This window comes from Eleutherodactylus coqui, unplaced genomic scaffold (genome assembly GCF_035609145.1).
Source record: "Eleutherodactylus coqui strain aEleCoq1 unplaced genomic scaffold, aEleCoq1.hap1 HAP1_SCAFFOLD_117, whole genome shotgun sequence".
NCBI classification, from domain to species: Eukaryota; Metazoa; Chordata; class Amphibia; order Anura; family Eleutherodactylidae; genus Eleutherodactylus; species Eleutherodactylus coqui.
In genome coordinates this window covers 102,448-123,150 of record NW_027102100.1, presented here as the reverse complement: position 1 = coordinate 123,150, position 20,703 = coordinate 102,448, and the positions used below count along the sequence as shown (strand labels likewise).

General features: G+C 56.6%; 98 pseudogenes; all 98 read left to right on the top strand.

Moving 5' to 3' along the window:
* The first annotated feature begins 55 nt into the window (after positions 1–55).
* On the top strand, positions 56–174 carry LOC136595605 (5S ribosomal RNA; annotated as a pseudogene).
* Positions 175–254: 80 nt separating this feature from the next.
* LOC136597521 (5S ribosomal RNA) lies at positions 255–373 on the top strand (annotated as a pseudogene).
* An 80-nt stretch (positions 374–453) lies between these two features.
* LOC136597315 (5S ribosomal RNA) lies at positions 454–572 on the top strand (annotated as a pseudogene).
* An 80-nt stretch (positions 573–652) lies between these two features.
* Positions 653–771, top strand: LOC136596902 (5S ribosomal RNA; annotated as a pseudogene).
* An 80-nt stretch (positions 772–851) lies between these two features.
* On the top strand, positions 852–970 carry LOC136597390 (5S ribosomal RNA; annotated as a pseudogene).
* An 80-nt stretch (positions 971–1,050) lies between these two features.
* LOC136595604 (5S ribosomal RNA) lies at positions 1,051–1,169 on the top strand (annotated as a pseudogene).
* An 80-nt stretch (positions 1,170–1,249) lies between these two features.
* On the top strand, positions 1,250–1,368 carry LOC136595603 (5S ribosomal RNA; annotated as a pseudogene).
* An 80-nt stretch (positions 1,369–1,448) lies between these two features.
* On the top strand, positions 1,449–1,567 carry LOC136595602 (5S ribosomal RNA; annotated as a pseudogene).
* Positions 1,568–1,846: 279 nt separating this feature from the next.
* Positions 1,847–1,965, top strand: LOC136597034 (5S ribosomal RNA; annotated as a pseudogene).
* Positions 1,966–2,045: 80 nt separating this feature from the next.
* On the top strand, positions 2,046–2,164 carry LOC136596492 (5S ribosomal RNA; annotated as a pseudogene).
* Positions 2,165–2,244: 80 nt separating this feature from the next.
* LOC136596559 (5S ribosomal RNA) lies at positions 2,245–2,363 on the top strand (annotated as a pseudogene).
* An 80-nt stretch (positions 2,364–2,443) lies between these two features.
* Positions 2,444–2,562, top strand: LOC136595600 (5S ribosomal RNA; annotated as a pseudogene).
* Positions 2,563–2,642: 80 nt separating this feature from the next.
* Positions 2,643–2,761, top strand: LOC136597374 (5S ribosomal RNA; annotated as a pseudogene).
* Positions 2,762–2,841: 80 nt separating this feature from the next.
* LOC136597373 (5S ribosomal RNA) lies at positions 2,842–2,960 on the top strand (annotated as a pseudogene).
* An 80-nt stretch (positions 2,961–3,040) lies between these two features.
* LOC136597410 (5S ribosomal RNA) lies at positions 3,041–3,159 on the top strand (annotated as a pseudogene).
* An 80-nt stretch (positions 3,160–3,239) lies between these two features.
* Positions 3,240–3,358, top strand: LOC136596937 (5S ribosomal RNA; annotated as a pseudogene).
* Positions 3,359–3,438: 80 nt separating this feature from the next.
* On the top strand, positions 3,439–3,557 carry LOC136597224 (5S ribosomal RNA; annotated as a pseudogene).
* Positions 3,558–3,637: 80 nt separating this feature from the next.
* LOC136595599 (5S ribosomal RNA) lies at positions 3,638–3,756 on the top strand (annotated as a pseudogene).
* An 80-nt stretch (positions 3,757–3,836) lies between these two features.
* On the top strand, positions 3,837–3,955 carry LOC136596473 (5S ribosomal RNA; annotated as a pseudogene).
* Positions 3,956–4,035: 80 nt separating this feature from the next.
* Positions 4,036–4,154, top strand: LOC136597677 (5S ribosomal RNA; annotated as a pseudogene).
* An 80-nt stretch (positions 4,155–4,234) lies between these two features.
* Positions 4,235–4,353, top strand: LOC136595598 (5S ribosomal RNA; annotated as a pseudogene).
* An 80-nt stretch (positions 4,354–4,433) lies between these two features.
* LOC136595597 (5S ribosomal RNA) lies at positions 4,434–4,552 on the top strand (annotated as a pseudogene).
* An 80-nt stretch (positions 4,553–4,632) lies between these two features.
* Positions 4,633–4,751, top strand: LOC136597260 (5S ribosomal RNA; annotated as a pseudogene).
* Positions 4,752–4,831: 80 nt separating this feature from the next.
* On the top strand, positions 4,832–4,950 carry LOC136597509 (5S ribosomal RNA; annotated as a pseudogene).
* An 80-nt stretch (positions 4,951–5,030) lies between these two features.
* LOC136595596 (5S ribosomal RNA) lies at positions 5,031–5,149 on the top strand (annotated as a pseudogene).
* An 80-nt stretch (positions 5,150–5,229) lies between these two features.
* LOC136595594 (5S ribosomal RNA) lies at positions 5,230–5,348 on the top strand (annotated as a pseudogene).
* Positions 5,349–5,428: 80 nt separating this feature from the next.
* LOC136595593 (5S ribosomal RNA) lies at positions 5,429–5,547 on the top strand (annotated as a pseudogene).
* An 80-nt stretch (positions 5,548–5,627) lies between these two features.
* LOC136595592 (5S ribosomal RNA) lies at positions 5,628–5,746 on the top strand (annotated as a pseudogene).
* An 80-nt stretch (positions 5,747–5,826) lies between these two features.
* LOC136597134 (5S ribosomal RNA) lies at positions 5,827–5,945 on the top strand (annotated as a pseudogene).
* An 80-nt stretch (positions 5,946–6,025) lies between these two features.
* On the top strand, positions 6,026–6,144 carry LOC136597873 (5S ribosomal RNA; annotated as a pseudogene).
* An 80-nt stretch (positions 6,145–6,224) lies between these two features.
* LOC136595591 (5S ribosomal RNA) lies at positions 6,225–6,343 on the top strand (annotated as a pseudogene).
* An 80-nt stretch (positions 6,344–6,423) lies between these two features.
* Positions 6,424–6,542, top strand: LOC136596645 (5S ribosomal RNA; annotated as a pseudogene).
* An 80-nt stretch (positions 6,543–6,622) lies between these two features.
* Positions 6,623–6,741, top strand: LOC136597372 (5S ribosomal RNA; annotated as a pseudogene).
* An 80-nt stretch (positions 6,742–6,821) lies between these two features.
* Positions 6,822–6,940, top strand: LOC136595590 (5S ribosomal RNA; annotated as a pseudogene).
* An 80-nt stretch (positions 6,941–7,020) lies between these two features.
* Positions 7,021–7,139, top strand: LOC136596925 (5S ribosomal RNA; annotated as a pseudogene).
* Positions 7,140–7,219: 80 nt separating this feature from the next.
* LOC136597223 (5S ribosomal RNA) lies at positions 7,220–7,338 on the top strand (annotated as a pseudogene).
* An 80-nt stretch (positions 7,339–7,418) lies between these two features.
* On the top strand, positions 7,419–7,537 carry LOC136595588 (5S ribosomal RNA; annotated as a pseudogene).
* An 80-nt stretch (positions 7,538–7,617) lies between these two features.
* On the top strand, positions 7,618–7,736 carry LOC136596472 (5S ribosomal RNA; annotated as a pseudogene).
* An 80-nt stretch (positions 7,737–7,816) lies between these two features.
* Positions 7,817–7,935, top strand: LOC136597665 (5S ribosomal RNA; annotated as a pseudogene).
* Positions 7,936–8,015: 80 nt separating this feature from the next.
* Positions 8,016–8,134, top strand: LOC136595587 (5S ribosomal RNA; annotated as a pseudogene).
* Positions 8,135–8,214: 80 nt separating this feature from the next.
* On the top strand, positions 8,215–8,333 carry LOC136595586 (5S ribosomal RNA; annotated as a pseudogene).
* Positions 8,334–8,413: 80 nt separating this feature from the next.
* LOC136597259 (5S ribosomal RNA) lies at positions 8,414–8,532 on the top strand (annotated as a pseudogene).
* An 80-nt stretch (positions 8,533–8,612) lies between these two features.
* On the top strand, positions 8,613–8,731 carry LOC136597508 (5S ribosomal RNA; annotated as a pseudogene).
* An 80-nt stretch (positions 8,732–8,811) lies between these two features.
* LOC136595585 (5S ribosomal RNA) lies at positions 8,812–8,930 on the top strand (annotated as a pseudogene).
* An 80-nt stretch (positions 8,931–9,010) lies between these two features.
* Positions 9,011–9,129, top strand: LOC136596642 (5S ribosomal RNA; annotated as a pseudogene).
* Positions 9,130–9,209: 80 nt separating this feature from the next.
* On the top strand, positions 9,210–9,328 carry LOC136596779 (5S ribosomal RNA; annotated as a pseudogene).
* An 80-nt stretch (positions 9,329–9,408) lies between these two features.
* LOC136595583 (5S ribosomal RNA) lies at positions 9,409–9,527 on the top strand (annotated as a pseudogene).
* Positions 9,528–9,607: 80 nt separating this feature from the next.
* LOC136597892 (5S ribosomal RNA) lies at positions 9,608–9,726 on the top strand (annotated as a pseudogene).
* Positions 9,727–9,806: 80 nt separating this feature from the next.
* On the top strand, positions 9,807–9,925 carry LOC136597254 (5S ribosomal RNA; annotated as a pseudogene).
* Positions 9,926–10,005: 80 nt separating this feature from the next.
* LOC136597890 (5S ribosomal RNA) lies at positions 10,006–10,124 on the top strand (annotated as a pseudogene).
* Positions 10,125–10,204: 80 nt separating this feature from the next.
* Positions 10,205–10,323, top strand: LOC136597889 (5S ribosomal RNA; annotated as a pseudogene).
* An 80-nt stretch (positions 10,324–10,403) lies between these two features.
* On the top strand, positions 10,404–10,522 carry LOC136596998 (5S ribosomal RNA; annotated as a pseudogene).
* A 279-nt stretch (positions 10,523–10,801) lies between these two features.
* Positions 10,802–10,920, top strand: LOC136596468 (5S ribosomal RNA; annotated as a pseudogene).
* Positions 10,921–11,000: 80 nt separating this feature from the next.
* LOC136596641 (5S ribosomal RNA) lies at positions 11,001–11,119 on the top strand (annotated as a pseudogene).
* An 80-nt stretch (positions 11,120–11,199) lies between these two features.
* On the top strand, positions 11,200–11,318 carry LOC136596777 (5S ribosomal RNA; annotated as a pseudogene).
* Positions 11,319–11,398: 80 nt separating this feature from the next.
* On the top strand, positions 11,399–11,517 carry LOC136597888 (5S ribosomal RNA; annotated as a pseudogene).
* Positions 11,518–11,597: 80 nt separating this feature from the next.
* Positions 11,598–11,716, top strand: LOC136597887 (5S ribosomal RNA; annotated as a pseudogene).
* An 80-nt stretch (positions 11,717–11,796) lies between these two features.
* On the top strand, positions 11,797–11,915 carry LOC136597253 (5S ribosomal RNA; annotated as a pseudogene).
* Positions 11,916–11,995: 80 nt separating this feature from the next.
* Positions 11,996–12,114, top strand: LOC136597884 (5S ribosomal RNA; annotated as a pseudogene).
* Positions 12,115–12,194: 80 nt separating this feature from the next.
* Positions 12,195–12,313, top strand: LOC136597883 (5S ribosomal RNA; annotated as a pseudogene).
* Positions 12,314–12,393: 80 nt separating this feature from the next.
* On the top strand, positions 12,394–12,512 carry LOC136596997 (5S ribosomal RNA; annotated as a pseudogene).
* Positions 12,513–12,791: 279 nt separating this feature from the next.
* LOC136596466 (5S ribosomal RNA) lies at positions 12,792–12,910 on the top strand (annotated as a pseudogene).
* An 80-nt stretch (positions 12,911–12,990) lies between these two features.
* On the top strand, positions 12,991–13,109 carry LOC136596464 (5S ribosomal RNA; annotated as a pseudogene).
* An 80-nt stretch (positions 13,110–13,189) lies between these two features.
* LOC136596793 (5S ribosomal RNA) lies at positions 13,190–13,308 on the top strand (annotated as a pseudogene).
* An 80-nt stretch (positions 13,309–13,388) lies between these two features.
* On the top strand, positions 13,389–13,507 carry LOC136597222 (5S ribosomal RNA; annotated as a pseudogene).
* An 80-nt stretch (positions 13,508–13,587) lies between these two features.
* LOC136597882 (5S ribosomal RNA) lies at positions 13,588–13,706 on the top strand (annotated as a pseudogene).
* Positions 13,707–13,786: 80 nt separating this feature from the next.
* LOC136597415 (5S ribosomal RNA) lies at positions 13,787–13,905 on the top strand (annotated as a pseudogene).
* An 80-nt stretch (positions 13,906–13,985) lies between these two features.
* LOC136596287 (5S ribosomal RNA) lies at positions 13,986–14,104 on the top strand (annotated as a pseudogene).
* Positions 14,105–14,184: 80 nt separating this feature from the next.
* LOC136597881 (5S ribosomal RNA) lies at positions 14,185–14,303 on the top strand (annotated as a pseudogene).
* Positions 14,304–14,383: 80 nt separating this feature from the next.
* On the top strand, positions 14,384–14,502 carry LOC136596635 (5S ribosomal RNA; annotated as a pseudogene).
* An 80-nt stretch (positions 14,503–14,582) lies between these two features.
* Positions 14,583–14,701, top strand: LOC136596659 (5S ribosomal RNA; annotated as a pseudogene).
* Positions 14,702–14,781: 80 nt separating this feature from the next.
* LOC136597409 (5S ribosomal RNA) lies at positions 14,782–14,900 on the top strand (annotated as a pseudogene).
* An 80-nt stretch (positions 14,901–14,980) lies between these two features.
* LOC136596951 (5S ribosomal RNA) lies at positions 14,981–15,099 on the top strand (annotated as a pseudogene).
* Positions 15,100–15,378: 279 nt separating this feature from the next.
* On the top strand, positions 15,379–15,497 carry LOC136597880 (5S ribosomal RNA; annotated as a pseudogene).
* Positions 15,498–15,577: 80 nt separating this feature from the next.
* On the top strand, positions 15,578–15,696 carry LOC136597878 (5S ribosomal RNA; annotated as a pseudogene).
* Positions 15,697–15,975: 279 nt separating this feature from the next.
* On the top strand, positions 15,976–16,094 carry LOC136597877 (5S ribosomal RNA; annotated as a pseudogene).
* An 80-nt stretch (positions 16,095–16,174) lies between these two features.
* LOC136596836 (5S ribosomal RNA) lies at positions 16,175–16,293 on the top strand (annotated as a pseudogene).
* An 80-nt stretch (positions 16,294–16,373) lies between these two features.
* LOC136596950 (5S ribosomal RNA) lies at positions 16,374–16,492 on the top strand (annotated as a pseudogene).
* An 80-nt stretch (positions 16,493–16,572) lies between these two features.
* On the top strand, positions 16,573–16,691 carry LOC136597345 (5S ribosomal RNA; annotated as a pseudogene).
* Positions 16,692–16,771: 80 nt separating this feature from the next.
* LOC136596913 (5S ribosomal RNA) lies at positions 16,772–16,890 on the top strand (annotated as a pseudogene).
* An 80-nt stretch (positions 16,891–16,970) lies between these two features.
* Positions 16,971–17,089, top strand: LOC136597876 (5S ribosomal RNA; annotated as a pseudogene).
* Positions 17,090–17,169: 80 nt separating this feature from the next.
* On the top strand, positions 17,170–17,288 carry LOC136596558 (5S ribosomal RNA; annotated as a pseudogene).
* An 80-nt stretch (positions 17,289–17,368) lies between these two features.
* LOC136596502 (5S ribosomal RNA) lies at positions 17,369–17,487 on the top strand (annotated as a pseudogene).
* An 80-nt stretch (positions 17,488–17,567) lies between these two features.
* Positions 17,568–17,686, top strand: LOC136597538 (5S ribosomal RNA; annotated as a pseudogene).
* An 80-nt stretch (positions 17,687–17,766) lies between these two features.
* LOC136597875 (5S ribosomal RNA) lies at positions 17,767–17,885 on the top strand (annotated as a pseudogene).
* An 80-nt stretch (positions 17,886–17,965) lies between these two features.
* LOC136597874 (5S ribosomal RNA) lies at positions 17,966–18,084 on the top strand (annotated as a pseudogene).
* An 80-nt stretch (positions 18,085–18,164) lies between these two features.
* LOC136597872 (5S ribosomal RNA) lies at positions 18,165–18,283 on the top strand (annotated as a pseudogene).
* Positions 18,284–18,363: 80 nt separating this feature from the next.
* Positions 18,364–18,482, top strand: LOC136597180 (5S ribosomal RNA; annotated as a pseudogene).
* An 80-nt stretch (positions 18,483–18,562) lies between these two features.
* On the top strand, positions 18,563–18,681 carry LOC136597403 (5S ribosomal RNA; annotated as a pseudogene).
* An 80-nt stretch (positions 18,682–18,761) lies between these two features.
* LOC136597871 (5S ribosomal RNA) lies at positions 18,762–18,880 on the top strand (annotated as a pseudogene).
* Positions 18,881–18,960: 80 nt separating this feature from the next.
* LOC136597870 (5S ribosomal RNA) lies at positions 18,961–19,079 on the top strand (annotated as a pseudogene).
* An 80-nt stretch (positions 19,080–19,159) lies between these two features.
* On the top strand, positions 19,160–19,278 carry LOC136597861 (5S ribosomal RNA; annotated as a pseudogene).
* Positions 19,279–19,358: 80 nt separating this feature from the next.
* Positions 19,359–19,477, top strand: LOC136596634 (5S ribosomal RNA; annotated as a pseudogene).
* Positions 19,478–19,560: 83 nt separating this feature from the next.
* Positions 19,561–19,679, top strand: LOC136596658 (5S ribosomal RNA; annotated as a pseudogene).
* Positions 19,680–19,759: 80 nt separating this feature from the next.
* Positions 19,760–19,878, top strand: LOC136597869 (5S ribosomal RNA; annotated as a pseudogene).
* An 80-nt stretch (positions 19,879–19,958) lies between these two features.
* On the top strand, positions 19,959–20,077 carry LOC136596926 (5S ribosomal RNA; annotated as a pseudogene).
* An 80-nt stretch (positions 20,078–20,157) lies between these two features.
* LOC136597391 (5S ribosomal RNA) lies at positions 20,158–20,276 on the top strand (annotated as a pseudogene).
* Positions 20,277–20,355: 79 nt separating this feature from the next.
* On the top strand, positions 20,356–20,474 carry LOC136597867 (5S ribosomal RNA; annotated as a pseudogene).
* Positions 20,475–20,703: the final 229 nt, after the last annotated feature.

Below are 20,703 nucleotides of genomic sequence, written 5' to 3'. Positions count from 1 at the left end.
CCTTTTCTGAGGTGCGTTCGCACTGCAGAAAGCCCATAGGAAAGGAGGAGGAGCTGTCAACGGGCATTCTAAGCTGAATGTGCCTGCTCTCGTCAGATCGCGGCCGCCAGCCAGCTTGAGGCCTGGCAAGTACCAGTATGGGTGACCGGCTGGGAATCCCAGGTCCCGTTGACTTTTAAGGCCGTGAGTAGGTTGCTTTCCTTTTCGGAGGTGCGTTCGCACTGCAGAAAGCCCATAGGAAAGGAGGAGGAGCTCTCAACGGGCATTCTAAGCTGAATGTGCCTGCTCTCGTCAGATCGCGGCCGCCAGCCAGCTTGAGGCCTGGCAAGTACCAGTAAGGGTGACCGGCTGGGAATCCCAGGTCCCGTTGACTTTTAAGGCCGTGAGTAGGTTTCTTTCCTTTTCGGAGGTGCGTTCGCACTGCAGAAAGCCCATAGGAAAGGAGGAGGAGCTGTCAACGGGCATTCTAAGCTGAATGTGCCTGCTCTCGTCAGATCGTGGCCACAAGCCAGCTTGAGGCCTGGCAAGTACCAGTATGGGTGACCGGCTGGGAATCCCAGGTCCCGTAGACTTTTAAGGCCGTGAGTAGGTTTCTTTCCGTTTCGGAGGTGCGTTCGCACTGCAGAAAGCCCATAGGAAAGGAGGAGGAGCTGTCAACGGGCATTCTAAGCTGAATGTGCCTGCTCTCGTCAGAAAGCGGCCGCCAGCCAGCTTGAGGCCTGGCAAGTACCAGTATGGGTGACCGGCTGGGAATCCCAGGTCCCGTTGACTTTTAAGGCCGTGAGTAGGTTTCTTTCCTTTTCGGAGGTGCGTTCGCACTGCAGAAAGCCCATAGGAAAGGAGGAGGAGCTGTCAACGGGCATTTTAAGCTGAGTGTGCCTGCTCTCGTCAGATCGCGGCCGCCAGCCAGCTTGAGGCCTGGCAAGTACCAGTATGGGTGACCGGCTGGGAATCCCAGGTCCCGTTGACTTTTAAGGCCGTGAGTAGGTTGCTTTCCTTTTCGGAGGTGCGTTCGCACTGCAGAAAGCCCATAGGAAAGGAGGAGGAGCTGTCAACGGGCATTCTAAGCTGAATGTGCCTGCTCTCGTCAGATCGCGGCCGCCAGCCAGCTTGAGGCCTGGCAAGTACCAGTATGGGTGACCGGCTGGGAATCCCAGGTCCCGTTGACTTTTAAGGCCGTGAGTAGGTTTCTTTCCGTTTCGGAGGTGCGTTCGCACTGCAGAAAGCCCATAGGAAAGGAGGAGGAGCTGTCAACGGGCATTCTAAGCTGAATGTGCCTGCTCTCGTCAGATCGCGGCCGCCAGCCAGCTTGAGGCCTGGCAAGTACCAGTATGGGTGACCGGCTGGGAATCCCAGGTCCCGTTGACTTTTAAGGCCGTGAGTAGGTTTCTTTCCTTTTCGGAGGTGCGTTCGCACTGCAGAAAGCCCATAGGAAAGGAGGAGGAGCTGTCAACGGGCATTCTAAGCTGAATGTGCCTGCTCTCGTCAGATCGCGGCCGCCAGCCAGCTTGAGGCCTGGCAAGTACCAGTATGGGTGACCGGCTGGGAATCCCAGGTCCCGTTGACTTTTAAGGCCGTGAGTAGGTTTCTTTCCTTTTCGGAGGTGCGTTCGCACTGCAGAAAGCCCATAGGAAAGGAGGAGGAGCTGTCAACGGGCATTCTAAGCTGAATGTGCCTGCTCTCGTCAGATCGCGGCCGCCAGCCAGCTTGAGGCCTGGCAAGTACCAGTATGGGTGACCGGCTGGGAATCCCAGGTCCCATTGACTTTTAAGGCCGTGAGTAGGTTTCTTTCCTTTTCGGAGGTGCGTTCGCACTGCAGAAAGCCCATAGGAAAGGAGGAGGAGCTGTCAACGGGCATTCTAAGCTGAATGTGCCTGCTCTCGTCAGATTGCGGCCGCCAGCCAGCTTGAGGCCTGGCAAGTACCAGTATGGGTGACCGGCTGGGAATCCCAGGTCCCGTTGACTTTTAAGGCCGTGAGTAGGTTTCTTTCCTTTTCGGAGGTGCGTTCGCACTGCAGAAAGCCCATAGGAAAGGAGGAGGAGCTGTCAACGGGCATTCTAAGCTGAACGTGCCTGCTCTCGTCAGATCGCGGCCGCCAGCCAGCTTGAGGCCTGGCAAGTACCAGTATGGGTGACCGGCTGGGAATCCCAGGTCCCGTTGACTTTTAAGGCCGTGAGTAGGTTCCTTTCCTTTTCGGAGGTGCGTTCGCACTGCAGAAAGCCCATAGGAAAGGAGGCGGAACTGTCAACGGGCATTCTAAGCTGAATGTGCCTGCTCTCGTCAGATCGCGGCCGCCAGCCAGCTTGAGGCCTGGCAAGTACCAGTATGGGTGACCGGCTGGGAATCCCAGGTCCTGTTGACTTTTAAGGCTGTGAGTAGGTTTCTTTCCTTTTCGAGGATGTGTTCGCACTGCAGAAAGCCCATAGGAAAGGAGGAGGCGCTGTCAACGGGCATTCTAAGCTGAATGTGCCTGCTCTCGTCAGATCGCGGCCGCCAGCCAGCTTGAGGCCTGGCAAGTACCAGTATGGGTGACCGGCTGGGAATCCCAGGTCCCGTTGACTTTTAAGGCCGTGAGTAGGTTTCTTTCCTTTTCGGAGGTGCGTTCGCACTGCAGAAAGCCCATAGGAAAGGAGGAGGAGCTGTCAACGGGCATTCTAAGCTGAATGTGCCTGCTCTCGTCAAATCGCGGCCGCCAGCCAGCTTGAGGCCTGGCAAGTACCAGTATGGGTGACCGGCTGGGAATCCCAGGTCCCGTTGACTTTTAAGGCCGTGAGTAGGTTTCTTTCCTTTTCGGAGGTGCGTTCGCACTGCAGAAAGCCCATAGGAAAGGAGGAGGAGCTGTCAACGGGCATTCTAAGCTGAATGTGCCTGCTCTCGTCAAATCGCGGCCGCCAGCCAGCTTGAGGCCTGGCAAGTACCAGTATGGGTGACCGGCTGGGAATCCCAGGTCCCGTTGACTTTTAAGGCCGTGAGTAGGTTTCTTTCCTTTTCGGAGGTGCGTTCGCACTGCAGAAAGCCCATAGGAAAGGAGGAGGAGCTGTCAACGGGCATTCTAAGCTGAATGTGCCTGCTCTCGTCAGATCGCGCCCGCCAGCCAGCTTGAGGCCTGGCAAGTACCAGTATGGGTGACCGGCTGGGAATCCCAGGTCCCGTTGACTTTTAAGGCCGTGAGTAGGTTTCTTTCCTTTTCTGAGGTGCGTTCGCACTGCAGAAAGCCCATAGGAAAGGAGGAGGAGCTGTCAACGGGCATTCTAAGCTGAATGTGCCTGCTCTCGTCAGATCGCGGCCGCCAGCCAGCTTGAGGCCTGGCAAGTACCAGTATGGGTGACCGTCTGGGAATCCCAGGTCCTGTTGACTTTTAAGGCCGTAAGTAGGTTTCTTTCCTTTTCGGAGGTGCGTTCGCACTGCAGAAAGCCCATAGGAAAGGAGGAGGAGCTGTCAACAGGCATTCTAAGCTGAATGTGCCTGCTCTCGTCAGATCGCGGCCGCCAGCCAGCTTGAGGCCTGGCAAGTACCAGTATGGGTGACCGGCTGGGAATCCCAGGTCCCGTTGACTTTTAAGGCCGTGAGTAGGTTTCTTTCCTTTTCGGAGGTGCGTTCGCACTGCAGAAAGCCCATAGGAAAGGAGGAGAAGCTGTCAACGGGCATTCTAAGCTGAATGTGCCTGCTCTCGTCAGATCGCGGCCGCCAGCCAGCTTGAGGCCTGGCAAGTACCAGTATGGGTGACCGGCTGGGAATCCCAGGTCCCGTTGACTTTTAAGGCCGTGAGTAGGTTTCTTTCCTTTTCGGAGGTGCGTTCGCACTGCAGAAAGCCCATAGGAAAGGAGGAGGAGCTGTCAACGGGCATTCTAAGCTGAATGTGCCTGATCTCGTCAGATCGCGGCCGCCAGGCAGCTTGAGGCCTGGCAAGTACCAGTATGGGTGACCGGCTGGGAATCCCAGGTCCCGTTGACTTTTAAGGCCGTGAGTAGGTTCCTTTCCGTTTCGGAGGTGCGTTCGCACTGCAGAAAGCCCATAGCAAAGGAGGAGGAGCTGTCAACGGGCATTCTAAGCTGAATGTGCCTGCTCTCGTCAGATCGCAGCCGCCAGCCAGCTTGAGGCCTGGCAAGTACCAGTATGGGTGACCGGCTGGGAATCCCAGGTCCCGTTGACTTTTAAGGCCGTGAGTAGGTTGCTTTCCTTTTCGGAGGTGCGTTCGCACTGCAGAAAGCCCATAGGAAAGGAGGAGGAGCTGTCAACGGGCATTCTAAGCTGAATGTGCCTGCTCTCGTCAGATCGCGGCCGCCAGCCAGCTTGAGGCCTGGCAAGTACCAGTATGGGTGACCGGCTGGGAATCCCAGGTCCCGTTGACTTTTAAGGCCGTGAGTAGGTTTCTTTCCTTTTCTGAGGTGCGTTCGCACTGCAGAAAGCCCATAGGAAAGGAGGAGGAGCTGTCAACGGGCATTCTAAGCTGAATGTGCCTGCTCTCGTCAGATCGCGGCCGCCAGCCAGCTTGAGGCCTGGCAAGTACCAGTATGGGTGACCGGCTGGGAATCCCAGGTCCCGTTGACTTTTAAGGCCGTGAGTAGGTTTCTTTCCTTTTCGGAGGTGCGTTCGCACTGCAGAAAGCCCATAGGAAAGGAGGCAGAGCTGTCAACGGGCATTCTAAGCTGAATGTGCCTGCTCTCGTCAGATCGCGGCCGCCAGCCAGCTTGAGGCCTGGCAAGTACCAGTATGGGTGACCGGCTGGGCATCCCAGGTCCCGTTGACTTTTAAGGCCGTGAGTAGGTGTCTTTCCTTTTCGGAGGTGCGTTCACACTGCAGAAAGCCCATAGGAAAGGAGGAGGAGCTGTCAACGGGCATTCTAAGCTGAATGTGCCTGCTCTCGTCAGATTGCGGCCGCCAGCCTGCTTGAGGCCTGGCAAGTACCAGTATGGGTGACCGGCTGGGAATCCCAGGTCCCGTTGACTTTTAAGGCCGTGAGTAGGTTTCTTTCCTTTTCGGAAGTGCGTTCGCACTGCAGAAAGCCCATAGGAAAGGAGGAGGAGCTGTCAACGGGCATTCTAAGCTGAATGTGCCTGCTCTCGTCAGATCGCGGCCGCCAGCCAGCTTGAGGCCTGGCAAGTACCAGTATGGGTGACCGGCTGGGAATCCCAGGTCCCGTTGACTTTTAAGGCCGTGAGTAGGTTTCTTTCCTTTTCGGAGGTGCGTTCGCACTGCAGAAAGCCCATAGGAAAGGAGGAGGAGCTGTCAACGGGCATTCTAAGCTGAATGTGCCTGCTCTCGTCAGATCGCGGCCGCCAGCCAGCTTGAGGCCTGGCAAGTACCAGTATGGGTGACCGGCTGGGAATCCCAGGTCCCGTTGACTTTTAAGGCCGTGAGTAGGTTTCTTTCCGTTTCGGAGGTGCGTTCGCACTGCAGAAAGCCCATAGGAAAGGAGGAGGAGCTGTCAACGGGCATTCTAAGCTGAATGTGCCTGCTCTCGTCAGATCGCGGCCGCCAGCCAGCTTGAGGCCTGGCAAGTACCAGTATGGGTGACCGGCTGGGAATCCCAGGTCCCGTTGACTTTTAAGGCCGTGAGTAGGTTGCTTTCCTTTTCGGAGGTGCGTTCGCACTGCAGAAAGCCCATAGGAAAGGAGGAGGAGCTGTCAACGGGCATTCTAAGCTGAATGTGCCTGCTCTCGTCAGATCGCGGCCGCCAGCCAGCTTGAGGCCTGGCAAGTACCAGTATGGGTGACCGGCTGGGAATCCCAGGTCCCGTTGACTTTTAAGGCCGTGAGTAGGTTTCTTTCCTTTTCGGAGGTGCGTTCGCACTGCAGAAAGCCCATAGGAAAGGAGGAGGAGCTGTCAACGGGCATTCTAAGCTGAATGTGCCTGCTCTCGTCAGATCGCGGCCGCCAGCCAGCTTGAGGCCTGGCAAGTACCAGTATGGGTGACCGGCTGGGAATCCCAGGTCCCGTTGACCTTTAGGGCCGTGAGTAGGTTGCTTTCCTTTTCAGAGGTGCGTTCGCACTGCAGAAAGCCCATAGGAAAGGAGGAGGAGCTGTCAACGGGCATTCTAAGCTGAATGTACCTGCTCTCGTCAGATCGCGGCCGCCAGCCAGCTTGAGGCCTGGCAAGTACCAGTATGGGTGACCGGCTGGGAATCCCAGGTCCCGTTGACTTTTAAGGCCGTGAGTAGGTTTCTTTCCTTTTCGGAGGTGCGTTCGCACTGCAGAAAGCCCATAGGAAAGGAGGAGGAGCTGTCAACGGGCATTCTAAGCTGAATGTGCCTGCTCTCGTCAGATCGCGGCCGCCAGCCAGCTTGAGGCCTGGCAAGTACCAGTATGGGTGACCGGCTGGGAATCCCAGGTCCCGTTGACTTTTAAGGCCGTGAGTAGGTTTCTTTCCTTTTCGGAGGTGCGTTCGCACTGCAGAAAGCCCATAGGAAAGGAGGAGGAGCTGTCAACGGGCATTCTAAGCTGAATGTGCCTGCTCTCGTCAGATCGCGGCTGCCAGCCAGCTTGAGGCCTGACAAGTACCAGTATGGGTGACCGGCTGGGAATCCCAGGTCCCGTTGACTTTTAAGGCCGTGAGTAGGTTTCTTTCCTTTTCGGAGGTGCGTTCGCACTGCAGAAAGCCCATAGGAAAGGAGGAGGAGCTGTCAACGGGCATTCTAAGCTGAATGTGCCTGCTCTCGTCAAATCGCGGCCGCCAGCCAGCTTGAGGCCTGGCAAGTACCAGTATGGGTGACCGGCTGGGAATCCCAGGTCCCGTTGACTTTTAAGGCCGTGAGTAGGTTTCTTTCCTTTTCGGAGGTGCGTTCGCACTGCAGAAAGCCCATAGGAAAGGAGGAGGAGCTGTCAACGGGCATTCTAAGCTGAATGTGCCTGCTCTCGTCAGATCGCGGCCGCCAGCCAGCTTGAGGCCTGGCAAGTACCAGTATGGGTGACCGGCTGGGAATCCCAGGTCCCGTTGACTTTTAAGGCCGTGAGTAGGTTTCTTTCCTTTTCTGAGGTGCGTTCGCACTGCAGAAAGCCCATAGGAAAGGAGGAGGAGCTGTCAACGGGCATTCTAAGCTGAATGTGCCTGCTCTCGTCAGATCGCGGCCGCCAGCCAGCTTGAGGCCTGGCAAGTACCAGTATGGGTGACCGTCTGGGAATCCCAGGTCCTGTTGACTTTTAAGGCCGTAAGTAGGTTTCTTTCCTTTTCGGAGGTGCGTTCGCACTGCAGAAAGCCCATAGGAAAGGAGGAGGAGCTGTCAACAGGCATTCTAAGCTGAATGTGCCTGCTCTCGTCAGATCGCGGCCGCCAGCCAGCTTGAGGCCTGGCAAGTACCAGTATGGGTGACCGGCTGGGAATCCCAGGTCCCGTTGACTTTTAAGGCCGTGAGTAGGTTTCTTTCCTTTTCGGAGGTGCGTTCGCACTGCAGAAAGCCCATAGGAAAGGAGGAGAAGCTGTCAACGGGCATTCTAAGCTGAATGTGCCTGCTCTCGTCAGATCGCGGCCGCCAGCCAGCTTGAGGCCTGGCAAGTACCAGTATGGGTGACCGGCTGGGAATCCCAGGTCCCGTTGACTTTTAAGGCCGTGAGTAGGTTTCTTTCCTTTTCGGAGGTGCGTTCGCACTGCAGAAAGCCCATAGGAAAGGAGGAGGAGCTGTCAACGGGCATTCTAAGCTGAATGTGCCTGATCTCGTCAGATCGCGGCCGCCAGGCAGCTTGAGGCCTGGCAAGTACCAGTATGGGTGACCGGCTGGGAATCCCAGGTCCCGTTGACTTTTAAGGCCGTGAGTAGGTTCCTTTCCGTTTCGGAGGTGCGTTCGCACTGCAGAAAGCCCATAGCAAAGGAGGAGGAGCTGTCAACGGGCATTCTAAGCTGAATGTGCCTGCTCTCGTCAGATCGCAGCCGCCAGCCAGCTTGAGGCCTGGCAAGTACCAGTATGGGTGACCGGCTGGGAATCCCAGGTCCCGTTGACTTTTAAGGCCGTGAGTAGGTTGCTTTCCTTTTCGGAGGTGCGTTCGCACTGCAGAAAGCCCATAGGAAAGGAGGAGGAGCTGTCAACGGGCATTCTAAGCTGAATGTGCCTGCTCTCGTCAGATCGCGGCCGCCAGCCAGCTTGAGGCCTGGCAAGTACCAGTATGGGTGACCGGCTGGGAATCCCAGGTCCCGTTGACTTTTAAGGCCGTGAGTAGGTTTCTTTCCTTTTCTGAGGTGCGTTCGCACTGCAGAAAGCCCATAGGAAAGGAGGAGGAGCTGTCAACGGGCATTCTAAGCTGAATGTGCCTGCTCTCGTCAGATCGCGGCCGCCAGCCAGCTTGAGGCCTGGCAAGTACCAGTATGGGTGACCGGCTGGGAATCCCAGGTCCCGTTGACTTTTAAGGCCGTGAGTAGGTTTCTTTCCTTTTCGGAGGTGCGTTCGCACTGCAGAAAGCCCATAGGAAAGGAGGCAGAGCTGTCAACGGGCATTCTAAGCTGAATGTGCCTGCTCTCGTCAGATCGCGGCCGCCAGCCAGCTTGAGGCCTGGCAAGTACCAGTATGGGTGACCGGCTGGGCATCCCAGGTCCCGTTGACTTTTAAGGCCGTGAGTAGGTGTCTTTCCTTTTCGGAGGTGCGTTCACACTGCAGAAAGCCCATAGGAAAGGAGGAGGAGCTGTCAACGGGCATTCTAAGCTGAATGTGCCTGCTCTCGTCAGATTGCGGCCGCCAGCCTGCTTGAGGCCTGGCAAGTACCAGTATGGGTGACCGGCTGGGAATCCCAGGTCCCGTTGACTTTTAAGGCCGTGAGTAGGTTTCTTTCCTTTTCGGAAGTGCGTTCGCACTGCAGAAAGCCCATAGGAAAGGAGGAGGAGCTGTCAACGGGCATTCTAAGCTGAATGTGCCTGCTCTCGTCAGATCGCGGCCGCCAGCCAGCTTGAGGCCTGGCAAGTACCAGTATGGGTGACCGGCTGGGAATCCCAGGTCCCGTTGACTTTTAAGGCCGTGAGTAGGTTTCTTTCCTTTTCGGAGGTGCGTTCGCACTGCAGAAAGCCCATAGGAAAGGAGGAGGAGCTGTCAACGGGCATTCTAAGCTGAATGTGCCTGCTCTCGTCAGATCGCGGCTGCCAGCCAGCTTGAGGCCTGACAAGTACCAGTATGGGTGACCGGCTGGGAATCCCAGGTCCCGTTGACTTTTAAGGCCGTGAGTAGGTTTCTTTCCTTTTCGGAGGTGCGTTCGCACTGCAGAAAGCCCATAGGAAAGGAGGAGGAGCTGTCAACGGGAATTCTAAGCTGAATGTGCCTGCTCTCGTCAGATCGCGGCCGCCAGCCAGCTTGAGGCCTGGCAAGTACCAGTATGGGTGACCGGCTGGGAATCCCAGGTCCCGTTGACTTTTAAGGCCGTGAGTAGGTTTCTTTCCTTTTCGGAGGTGCGTTCGCACTGCAGAAAGCCCATAGGAAAGGAGGAGGAGCTGTCAACGGGCATTCTAAGCTGAATGTGCCTGCTCTCGTCAGATCGCGGCCGCCAGCCAGCTTGAGGCCTGGCAAGTACCAGTATGGGTGACCGGCTGGGAATCCCAGGTCCCGTTGACTTTTAAGGCCGTGAGTAGGTTTCTTTCCTTTTCGGAGGTGCGTTCGCACTGCAGAAAGCCCATAGGAAAGGAGGAGGAGCTGTCAACGGGCATTCTAAGCTGAATGTGCCTGCTCTCGTCAGATCGCGGCCGCCAGCCAGCTTGAGGCCTGGCAAGTACCAGTATGGGTGACCGGCTGGGAATCCCAGGTCCCGTTGACTTTTAAGGCCGTGAGTAGGTTTCTTTCCTTTTCGGAGGTGCGTTCGCACTGCAGAAAGCCCATAGGAAAGGAGGAGGAGCTGTCAACAGGCATTCTAAGCTGAATGTGCCTGCTCTCGTCAGATCGCGGCCGCCAGCCAGCTTGAGGCCTGGCAAGTACCAGCATGGGTGACCGGCTGGGAATCCCAGGTCCCGTTGACTTTTAAGGCCGTGAGTAGGTTTCTTTCCGTTTCGGAGGTGCGTTCGCACTGCAGAAAGCCCATAGGAAAGGAGGAGGAGCTGTCAACGGGCATTCTAAGCTGAATGTGCCTGCTCTCGTCAGATCGCGGCCGCCAGCCAGCTTGAGGCCTGGCAAGTACCAGTATGGGTGACCGGCTGGGAATCCCAGGTCCCGTTGACTTTTAAGGCCGTGAGTAGGTTTCTTTCCTTTTCGGAGGTGCGTTCGCACTGCAGAAAGCCCATAGGAAAGGAGGAGGAGCTGTCAACGGGCATTCTAAGCTGAATGTGCCTGCTCTCGTCAGATCGCGGCCGCCAGCCAGCTTGAGGCCTGGCAAGTACCAGTATGGGTGACCGGCTGGGAATCCCAGGTCCCGTTGACTTTTAAGGCCGTGAGTAGGTTTCTTTCCTTTTCGGAGGTGCGTTCGCACTGCAGAAAGCCCATAGGAAAGGAGGAGGAGCTGTCAACGGGCATTCTAAGCTGAATGTGCCTGCTCTCGTCAGATCGTGGCCGCAAGCCAGCTTGAGGCCTGGCAAGTACCAGTATGGGTGACCGGCTGGGAATCCCAGGTCCCGTTGACTTTTAAGGCCGTGAGTAGCTTTATTTCCGTTTCGGAGGTGCGTTCGCACTGCAGAAAGCCCATAGGAAAGGAGGAGGAGCTGTCAACAGGCATTCTAAGCTGAATGTGCCTGCTCTCGTCAGATCGCGGCCGCCAGCAAGGTTGAGGCCTGGCAAGTACCAGCATGGGTGACCGGCTGGGAATCCCAGGTCCCGTTGACTTTTAAGGCCGTGAGTAGGTTTCTTTCCGTTTCGGAGGTGCGTTCGCACTGCAGAAAGCCCATAGGAAAGGAGGAGGAGCTGTCAACGGGCATTCTAAGCTGAATGTGCCAGCTCTCGTCAGATCGCGGCCGCCAGCCAGCTTTAGGCCTGGCAAGTACCAGTATGGGTGACCGGCTGGGAATCCCAGGTCCCGTTGACTTTTAAGGCCGTGAGTAGGTTTCTTTCCTTTTCGGAGGTGCGTTCGCACTGCAGAAAGCCCATAGGAAAGGAGGAGGAGCTGTCAACGGGCATTCTAAGCTGAATGTGCCTGCTCTCGTCAGATCGCGGCTGCCAGCCAGCTTGAGGCCTGACAAGTACCAGTATGGGTGACCGGCTGGGAATCCCAGGTCCCGTTGACTTTTAAGGCCGTGAGTAGGTTTCTTTCCTTTTCGGAGGTGCGTTCGCACTGCAGAAAGCCCATAGGAAAGGAGGAGGAGCTGTCAACGGGAATTCTAAGCTGAATGTGCCTGCTCTCGTCAGATCGCGGCCGCCAGCCAGCTTGAGGCCTGGCAAGTACCAGTATGGGTGACCGGCTGGGAATCCCAGGTCCCGTTGACTTTTAAGGCCGTGAGTAGGTTTCTTTCCTTTTCGGAGGTGCGTTCGCACTGCAGAAAGCCCATAGGAAAGGAGGAGGAGCTGTCAACGGGCATTCTAAGCTGAATGTGCCTGCTCTCGTCAGATCGCGGCCGCCAGCCAGCTTGAGGCCTGGCAAGTACCAGTATGGGTGACCGGCTGGGAATCCCAGGTCCCGTTGACTTTTAAGGCCGTGAGTAGGTTTCTTTCCTTTTCGGAGGTGCGTTCGCACTGCAGAAAGCCCATAGGAAAGGAGGAGGAGCTGTCAACGGGCATTCTAAGCTGAATGTGCCTGCTCTCGTCAGATCGCGGCCGCCAGCCAGCTTGAGGCCTGGCAAGTACCAGTATGGGTGACCGGCTGGGAATCCCAGGTCCCGTTGACTTTTAAGGCCGTGAGTAGGTTTCTTTCCTTTTCGGAGGTGCGTTCGCACTGCAGAAAGCCCATAGGAAAGGAGGAGGAGCTGTCAACAGGCATTCTAAGCTGAATGTGCCTGCTCTCGTCAGATCGCGGCCGCCAGCCAGCTTGAGGCCTGGCAAGTACCAGCATGGGTGACCGGCTGGGAATCCCAGGTCCCGTTGACTTTTAAGGCCGTGAGTAGGTTTCTTTCCGTTTCGGAGGTGCGTTCGCACTGCAGAAAGCCCATAGGAAAGGAGGAGGAGCTGTCAACGGGCATTCTAAGCTGAATGTGCCTGCTCTCGTCAGATCGCGGCCGCCAGCCAGCTTGAGGCCTGGCAAGTACCAGTATGGGTGACCGGCTGGGAATCCCAGGTCCCGTTGACTTTTAAGGCCGTGAGTAGGTTTCTTTCCTTTTCGGAGGTGCGTTCGCACTGCAGAAAGCCCATAGGAAAGGAGGAGGAGCTGTCAACGGGCATTCTAAGCTGAATGTGCCTGCTCTCGTCAGATCGCGGCCGCCAGCCAGCTTGAGGCCTGGCAAGTACCAGTATGGGTGACCGGCTGGGAATCCCAGGTCCCGTTGACTTTTAAGGCCGTGAGTAGGTTTCTTTCCTTTTCGGAGGTGCGTTCGCACTGCAGAAAGCCCATAGGAAAGGAGGAGGAGCTGTCAACGGGCATTCTAAGCTGAATGTGCCTGCTCTCGTCAGATCGTGGCCGCAAGCCAGCTTGAGGCCTGGCAAGTACCAGTATGGGTGACCGGCTGGGAATCCCAGGTCCCGTTGACTTTTAAGGCCGTGAGTAGCTTTATTTCCGTTTCGGAGGTGCGTTCGCACTGCAGAAAGCCCATAGGAAAGGAGGAGGAGCTGTCAACAGGCATTCTAAGCTGAATGTGCCTGCTCTCGTCAGATCGCGGCCGCCAGCAAGGTTGAGGCCTGGCAAGTACCAGCATGGGTGACCGGCTGGGAATCCCAGGTCCCGTTGACTTTTAAGGCCGTGAGTAGGTTTCTTTCCGTTTCGGAGGTGCGTTCGCACTGCAGAAAGCCCATAGGAAAGGAGGAGGAGCTGTCAACGGGCATTCTAAGCTGAATGTGCCAGCTCTCGTCAGATCGCGGCCGCCAGCCAGCTTTAGGCCTGGCAAGTACCAGTATGGGTGACCGGCTGGGAATCCCAGGTCCCGTTGACTTTTAAGGCCGTGAGTAGGTTGCTTTCCTTTTCGGAGGTGCGTTCGCACTGCAGAAAGCCCATAGGAAAGGAGGAGGAGCTGTCAACGGGCATTCTAAGCTGAATGTGCCTGCTCTCGTCAGATCGCGGCCGCCAGCCAGCTTGAGGCCTGGCAAGTACCAGCATGGGTGACCGGCTGGGAATCCCAGGTCCCGTTGACTTTTAAGGCCGTGAGTAGGTTTCTTTCCTTTTCGGAGGTGCGTTCGCACTGCAGAAAGCCCATAGGAAAGGAGGAGGAGCTGTCAACGGGCATTCTAAGCTGAATGTGCCTGCTCTCGTCAGATCGTGGCCGCCAGCCAGCTTGAGGCCTGGCAAGTACCAGTATGGGTGACCGTCTGGGAATCCCAGGTCCTGTTGACTTTTAAGGCCGTGAGTAGGTTTCTTTCCTTTTCGGAGGTGCGTTCGCACTGCAGAAAGCCCATAGGAAAGGAGGAGGAGCTGTCAACAGGCATTCTAAGCTGAATGTGCCTGCTCTCGTCAGATCGCGGCCGCCAGCCAGCTTGAGGCCTGGCAAGTACCAGTATGGGTGACCGGCTGGGAATCCCAGGTCCCGTTGACTTTTAAGGCCGTGAGTAGGTTTCTTTCCTTTTCGGAGGTGCGTTCGCACTGCAGAAAGCCCATAGGAAAGGAGGAGAAGCTGTCAACGGGCATTCTAAGCTGAATGTGCCTGCTCTCGTCAGATCGCGGCCGCCAGCCAGCTTGAGGCCTGGCAAGTACCAGTATGGGTGACCGGCTGGGAATCCCAGGTCCCGTTGACTTTTAAGGCCGTGAGTATGTTTCTTTCCTTTTCGGAGGTGCGTTCACACTGCAGAAAGCCCATAGGAAAGGAGGAGGAGCTGTCAACGGGCATTCTAAGCTGAATGTGCCTGCTCTCGTCAGATCGCGGCCACCAGCCAGCTTGAGGCCTGGCAAGTACCAGTATGGGTGACCGGCTGGGAATCCCAGGTCCCGTTGACTTTTAAGGCCGTGAGTAGGTTTCTTTCCTTTTCGGAAGTGCGTTCGCACTGCAGAAAGCCCATAGGAAAGGAGGAGGAGCTGTCAACGGGCATTCTAAGCTGAATGTGCCTGCTCTCATCAGATCGCGGCCGCCAGCCAGCTTGAGGCCTGGCAAGTACCAGTATGGGTGACCGGCTGGGAATCCCAGGTCCCGTTGACTTTTAAGGCCGTGAGTAGGTTTCTTTCCTTTTCGGAGGTGCGTTCGCACTGCAGAAAGCCCATAGGAAAGGAGGAGGAGCTGTCAACGGGCATTCTAAGCTGAATGTGCCTGCTCTCGTCAGATCGCGGCCGCCAGCCAGCTTGAGGCCTGGCAAGTACCAGTATGGGTGACCGGCTGGGAATCCCAGGTCCCGTTGACTTTTAAGGCCGTGAGTAGGTTTCTTTCCGTTTCGGAGGTGCGTTCGCACTGCAGAAAGCCCATAGGAAAGGAGGAGGAGCTGTCAACGGGCATTCTAAGCTGATTGTGCCTGCTCTCGTCAGATCGCGGCCGCCAGCCAGCTTGAGGCCTGGCAAGTACCAGTATGGGTGACCGGCTGGGAATCCCAGGTCCCGTTGACTTTTAAGGCCATGAGTAGGTTTCTTTCCTTTTCGGAGGTGCGTTCGCACTGCAGAAAGCCCATAGGAAAGGAGGAGGAGCTGTCAACGGGCATTCTAGGCTGAATGTGCCTGCTCTCGTCAGATCGCGGCCGCCAGCCAGCTTGAGGCCTGGCAAGTACCAGTATGGGTGACCGGCTGGGAATCCCAGGTCCCGTTGACTTTTAAGGCCGTGAGTAGGTTGCTTTCCTTTTCGGAGGTGCATTCGCACTGCAGAAAGCCCATAGGAAAGGAGGAGGAGCTGTCAACGGGCATTCTAAGCTGAATGTGCCTGCTCTCGTCAGATCGCGCCCGCCAGCCAGCTTGAGGCCTGGCAAGTACCAGTATGGGTGACCGGCTGGGAATCCCAGGTCCCGTTGACTTTTAAGGCCGTGAGTAGGTTTCTTTCCGTTTCGGAGGTGCGTTCGCACTGCAGAAAGCCCATAGGAAAGGAGGAGGAGCTGTCAACGGGCATTCTAAGCTGAATGTGCCTGCTCTCGTCAGATCGTGGCCGCCAGCCAGCTTGAGGCCTGGCAAGTACCAGTATGGGTGACCGGCTGGGAATCCCAGGTCCCGTTGACTTTTAAGGCCGTGAGTAGGTTGCTTTCCTTTTCGGAGGTGCGTTCGCACTGCAGAAAGCCCATAGGAAAGGAGGAGGAGCTGTCAACGGGCATTCTAAGCTGAATGTGCCTGCGCTCGTCAGATCGTGGCCGCCAGCCAGCTTGAGGCCTGGCAAGTACCAGTATGGGTGACCGGCTGGGAATCCCAGGTCCCGTTGATTTTTAAGGCCGTGAGTAGGTTTCTTTCCTTTTCGGAGGTGCGTTCGCACTGCAGAAAGCCCATAGGAAAGGAGGAGGAGCTGTCAACGGGCATTCTAAGCTGAATGTGCCTGCTCTCGTCAGATCGCGGCCGCCAGCCAGCTTGAGGCCTGGCAAGTACCAGTATGGGTGACCGGCTGGGAATCCCAGGTCCCGTTGACTTTTAAGGCCGTGAGTAGGTTTCTTTCCGTTTCGGAGGTGCGTTCGCACTGCAGAAAGCCCATAGGAAAGGAGGAGGAGCTGTCAACGGGCATTCTAAGCTGAATGTGCCTGCTCTCGTCAGATCGCGGCCGCCAGCCAGCTTGAGGCCTGGCAAGTACCAGTATGGGTGACCGGCTGGGAATCCCAGGTCCCGTTGACTTTTAAGGCCGTGAGTAGGTTCCTTTCCTTTTCGGAGGTGCGTTCGCACTGCAGAAAGCCCATAGGAAAGGAGGCAGAGCTGTCAACGGGCATTCTAAGCTGAATGTGCCTGCTCTCGTCAGATCGCGGCCGCCAGCCAGCTTGAGGCCTGGCAAGTACCAGTATGTTTGACCGGCTGGGAATCCCAGGTCCTGTTGACTTTTAAGGCCGTGAGTAGGTTTCTTTCCTTTTCGAGGGTGCGTTCGCACTGCAGAAAGCCCATAGGAAAGGAGGAGGCACTGTCAACGGGCATTCTAAGCTGAATGTGCCTGCTCTCGTCAGATCGCGGCCGCCAGCCAGCTTGAGGCCTGGCAAGTACCAGTATGGGTGACCGGCTGGGAATCCCAGGTCCCGTTGACTTTTAAGGCCGTGAGTAGGTTTCTTTCCTTTTCGGAGGTGCGTTCGCACTGCAGAAAGCCCATAGGAAAGGAGGAGGAGCTGTCAACGGGCATTCTAAGCTGAATGTGCCTGCTCTCGTCAGATCGCGGCCGCCAGCCAGCTTGAGGCCTGGCAAGTACCAGTATGGGTGACCGGCTGGGAATCCTAGGTCCCGTTGACTTTTAAGGCCGTGAGTAGGTTTCTTTCCTTTTCGGAGGTGCGTTCGCACTGCAGAAAGCCCATAGGAAAGGAGGAGGAGCTGTCAACGGGCATTCTAAGCTGAATGTGCCTGCTCTCGTCAGATCGTGGCCGCCAGCCAGCTTGAGGCCTGGCAAGTACCAGTATGGGTGACCGGCTGGGAATCCCAGGTCCCGTTGACTTTTAAGGCCGTGAGTAGGTTTCTTTCCTTTTCGGAGGTGCGTTCGCACTGCAGAAAGCCCATAGGAAAGGAGGAGGAGCTGTCAACGGGCATTCTAAGCTGAATGTGCCTGCTCTCGTCAGATCGCGGCCGCCGGCCAGCTTGAGGCCTGGCAAGTACCAGTATGGGTGACCGGCTGGGAATCCCAGGTCCCGTTGACTTTTAAGGCCGTGAGTAGGTTTCTTTCCTTTTCGGAGGTGCGTTCGCACTGCAGAAAGCCCATAGGAAAGGAGGAGGAGCTGTCAACGGGCATTCTAAGCTGAATGTGCCTGCTCTCGTCAGATCGCGGCCGCCAGCCAGCTTGAGGCCTGGCAAGTACCAGTATGGGTGACCGTCTGGGAATCCCAGGTCCTGTTGACTTTTAAGGCCGTGAGTAGGTTTCTTTCCTTTTCGGAGGTGCGTTCGCACTGCAGAAAGCCCATAGGAAAGGAGGAGGAGCTGTCAACGGGCATTCTAAGCTGAATGTGCCTGCTCTCGTCAGATCGCGGCCGCCAGCCAGCTTGAGGCCTGGCAAGTACCAGTATGGGTGACCGGCTGGGAATCCCAGGTCCCGTTGACTTTTAAGGCCGTGAGTAGGTTTCTTTCCTTTTCGGAGGTGCGTTCGCACTGCAGAAAGCCCATAGGAAAGGAGGAGAAGCTGTCAACGGGCATTCTAAGCTGAATGTGCCTGCTCTCGTCAGATCGCGGCCGCCAGCCAGCTTGAGGCCTGGCAAGTACCAGTATGGGTGACCGGCTGGGAATCCCAGGTCCTGTTGACTTTTAAGGCCGTGAGTAGGTTTCTTTCCTTTTCGGAGGTGCGTTCGCACTGCAGAAAGCCCATAGGAAAGGAGGAGGAGCTGTCAACGGGCATTCTAAGCTGAATGTGCCTGCTCTCGTCAGATCGCGGCCGCCAGGCAGCTTGAGGCCTGGCAAGTACCAGTATGGGTGACCGGCTGGGAATCCCAGGTCCCGTTGACTTTTAAGGCCGTGAGTAGGTTCCTTTCCGTTTCGGAGGTGCGTTCGCACTGCAGAAAGCCCATAGCAAAGGAGGAGGAGCTGTTAACGGGCATTCTAAGCTGAATGTGCCTGCTCTCGTCAGATCGCAGCCGCCAGCCAGCTTGAGGCCTGGCAAGTACCAGTATGGGTGACCGGCTGGGAATCCCAGGTCCCGTTGACTTTTAAGGCCGTGAGTAGGTTGCTTTCCTTTTCGGAGGTGCGTTCGCACTGCAGAAAGCCCATAGGAAAGGAGGAGGAGCTGTCAACGGGCATTCTAAGCTGAATGTGCCTGCTCTCGTCAGATCGCGGCCGCCAGCCAGCTTGAGGCCTGGCAAGTACCAGTATGGGTGACCGGCTGGGAATCCCAGGTCCCGTTGACTTTTAAGGCCGTGAGTAGGTTTCTTTCCTTTTCGGAGGTGCGTTCGCACTGCAGAAAGCCCATAGGAAAGGAGGAGGAGCTGTCAACGGGCATTCTAAGCTGAATGTGCCTGCTCTCGTCAGATCGCGGCCGCCAGCCAGCTTGAGGCCTGGCAAGTACCAGTATGGGTGACCGGCTGGGAATCCCAGGTCCCGTTGACTTTTAAGGCCGTGAGTAGGTTTCTTTCCTTTTCGGAGGTGCGTTCGCACTGCAGAAAGCCCATAGGAAAGGAGGCGGAGCTGTCAACGGGCATTCTAAGCTGAATGTGCCTGCTCTCGTCAGATCGCGGCCGCCAGCCAGCTTGAGGCCTGGCAAGTACCAGTATGGGTGACCGGCTGGGAATCCCAGGTCCCGTTGACTTTTAAGGCCGTGAGTAGGTTGCTTTCCTTTTCGGAGGTGCGTTCGCACTGCAGAAAGCCCATAGGAAAGGAGGAGGAGCTGTCAACGGGCATTCTAAGCTGAATGTGCCTGCTCTCGTCAGATCGCGGCCGCCAGCCAGCTTGAGGCCTGGCAAGTACCAGTATGGGTGACCGGCTGGGTATCCCAGGTCCCGTTGACTTTTAAGGCCGTGAGTAGGTGTCTTTCCTTTTCGGAGGTGCGTTCACACTGCAGAAAGCCCATAGGAAAGGAGGAGGAGCTGTCAACGGGCATTCTAAGCTGAATGTGCCTGCTCTCGTCAGATCGCGGCCACCAGCCAGCTTGAGGCCTGGCAAGTACCAGTATGGGTGACCGGCTGGGAATCCCAGGTCCCGTTGACTTTTAAGGCCGTGAGTAGGTTTCTTTCCTTTTCGGAAGTGCGTTCGCACTGCAGAAAGCCCATAGGAAAGGAGGAGGAGCTGTCAACGGGCATTCTAAGCTGAATGTGCCTGCTCTCGTCAGATCGCGGCCGCCAGCCAGCTTGAGGCCTGGCAAGTACCAGTATGGGTGACCGGCTGGGAATCCCAGGTCCCGTTGACTTTTAAGGCCGTGAGTAGGTTTCTTTCCTTTTCGGAGGTGCGTTCGCACTGCAGAAAGCCCATAGGAAAGGAGGAGGAGCTGTCAACGGGCATTCTAAGCTGAATGTGCCTGCTCTCGTCAGATCGCGGCCGCCAGCCAGCTTGAGGCCTGGCAAGTACCAGTATGGGTGACCGGCTGGGAATCCCAGGTCCCGTTGACTTTTAAGGCCGTGAGTAGGTTTCTTTCCGTTTCGGAGGTGCGTTCGCACTGCAGAAAGCCCATAGGAAAGGAGGAGGAGCTGTCAACGGGCATTCTAAGCTGAATGTACCTGCTCTCGTCAGATCGCGGCCGCCAGCCAGCTTGAGGCCTGGCAAGTACCAGTATGGGTGACCGGCTGGGAATCCCAGGTCCCGTTGACTTTTAAGGCCGTGAGTAGGTTTCTTTCCGTTTCGGAGGTGCGTTCGCACTGCAGAAAGCCCATAGGAAAGGAGGAGGAGCTGTCAACGGGCATTCTAAGCTGATTGTGCCTGCTCTCGTCAGATCGCGGCCGCCAGCCAGCTTGAGGCCTGGCAAGTACCAGTATGGGTGACCGGCTGGGAATCCCAGGTCCCGTTGACTTTTAAGGCCGTGAGTAGGTTTCTTTTTTCCTTTTCGGAGGTGCGTTCGCACTGCAGAAAGCCCATAGGAAAGGAGGAGGAGCTGTCAACGGGCATTCTAGGCTGAATGTGCCTGCTCTCGTCAGATCGCGGCCGCCAGCCAGCTTGAGGCCTGGCAAGTACCAGTATGGGTGACCGGCTGGGAATCCCAGGTCCCGTTGACTTTTAAGGCCGTGAGTAGGTTGCTTTCCTTTTCGGAGGTGCGTTCGCACTGCAGAAAGCCCATAGGAAAGGAGGAGGAGCTGTCAACGGGCATTCTAAGCTGAATGTGCCTGCTCTCGTCAGATCGCGGCCGCCAGCCAGCTTGAGGCCTGGCAAGTACCAGTATGGGTGACCGGCTGGGAATCCCAGGTCCCGTTGACTTTTAAGGCCGTGAGTAGGTTTCTTTCCGTTTCGGAGGTGCGTTCGCACTGCAGAAAGCCCATAGGAAAGGAGGAGGAGCTGTCAACGGGCATTCTAAGCTGAATGTGCCTGCTCTCGTCAGATCGCGGCCGCCAGCCAGCTTGAGGCCTGGCAAGTAGCAGTATGGGTGACCGGCTGGGAATCCCAGGTCCCGTTGACTTTTAAGGCCGTGAGTAGGTGTCTTTCCTTTTCGGAGGTGCGTTCACACTGCAGAAAGCCCATAGGAAAGGAGGAGGAGCTGTCAACGGGCATTCTAAGCTGAATGTGCCTGCTCTCGTCAGATCGCGGCCACCAGCCAGCTTGAGGCCTGGCAAGTACCAGTATGGGTGACCGGCTGGGAATCCCAGGTCCCGTTGACTTTTAAGCCGTGAGTAGGTTTCTTTCCTTTTCGGAAGTGCGTTCGCACTGCAGAAAGCCCATAGGAAAGGAGGAGGAGCTGTCAACGGGCATTCTAAGCTGAATGTGCCTGCTCTCGTCAGATCGCGGCCGCCAGCCAGCTTGAGGCCTGGCAAGTACCAGTATGGGTGACCGGCTGGGAATCCCAGGTCCCGTTGACTTTTAAGGCCGTGAGTAGGTTTCTTTCCTTTTCGGAGGTGCGTTCGCACTACAGAAAGCCCATAGGAAAGGAGGAGGAGCTGTCAACGGGCATTCTAAGCTGAATGTGCCTGCTCTCGTCAGATCGCGGCCGCCAGCCAGCTTGAGGCCTGGCAAGTACCAGTATGGTGACCGGCTGGGAATCCAGGTCCCGTTGACTTTTAAGGCCGTGAGTAGGTTTCTTTCCGTTTC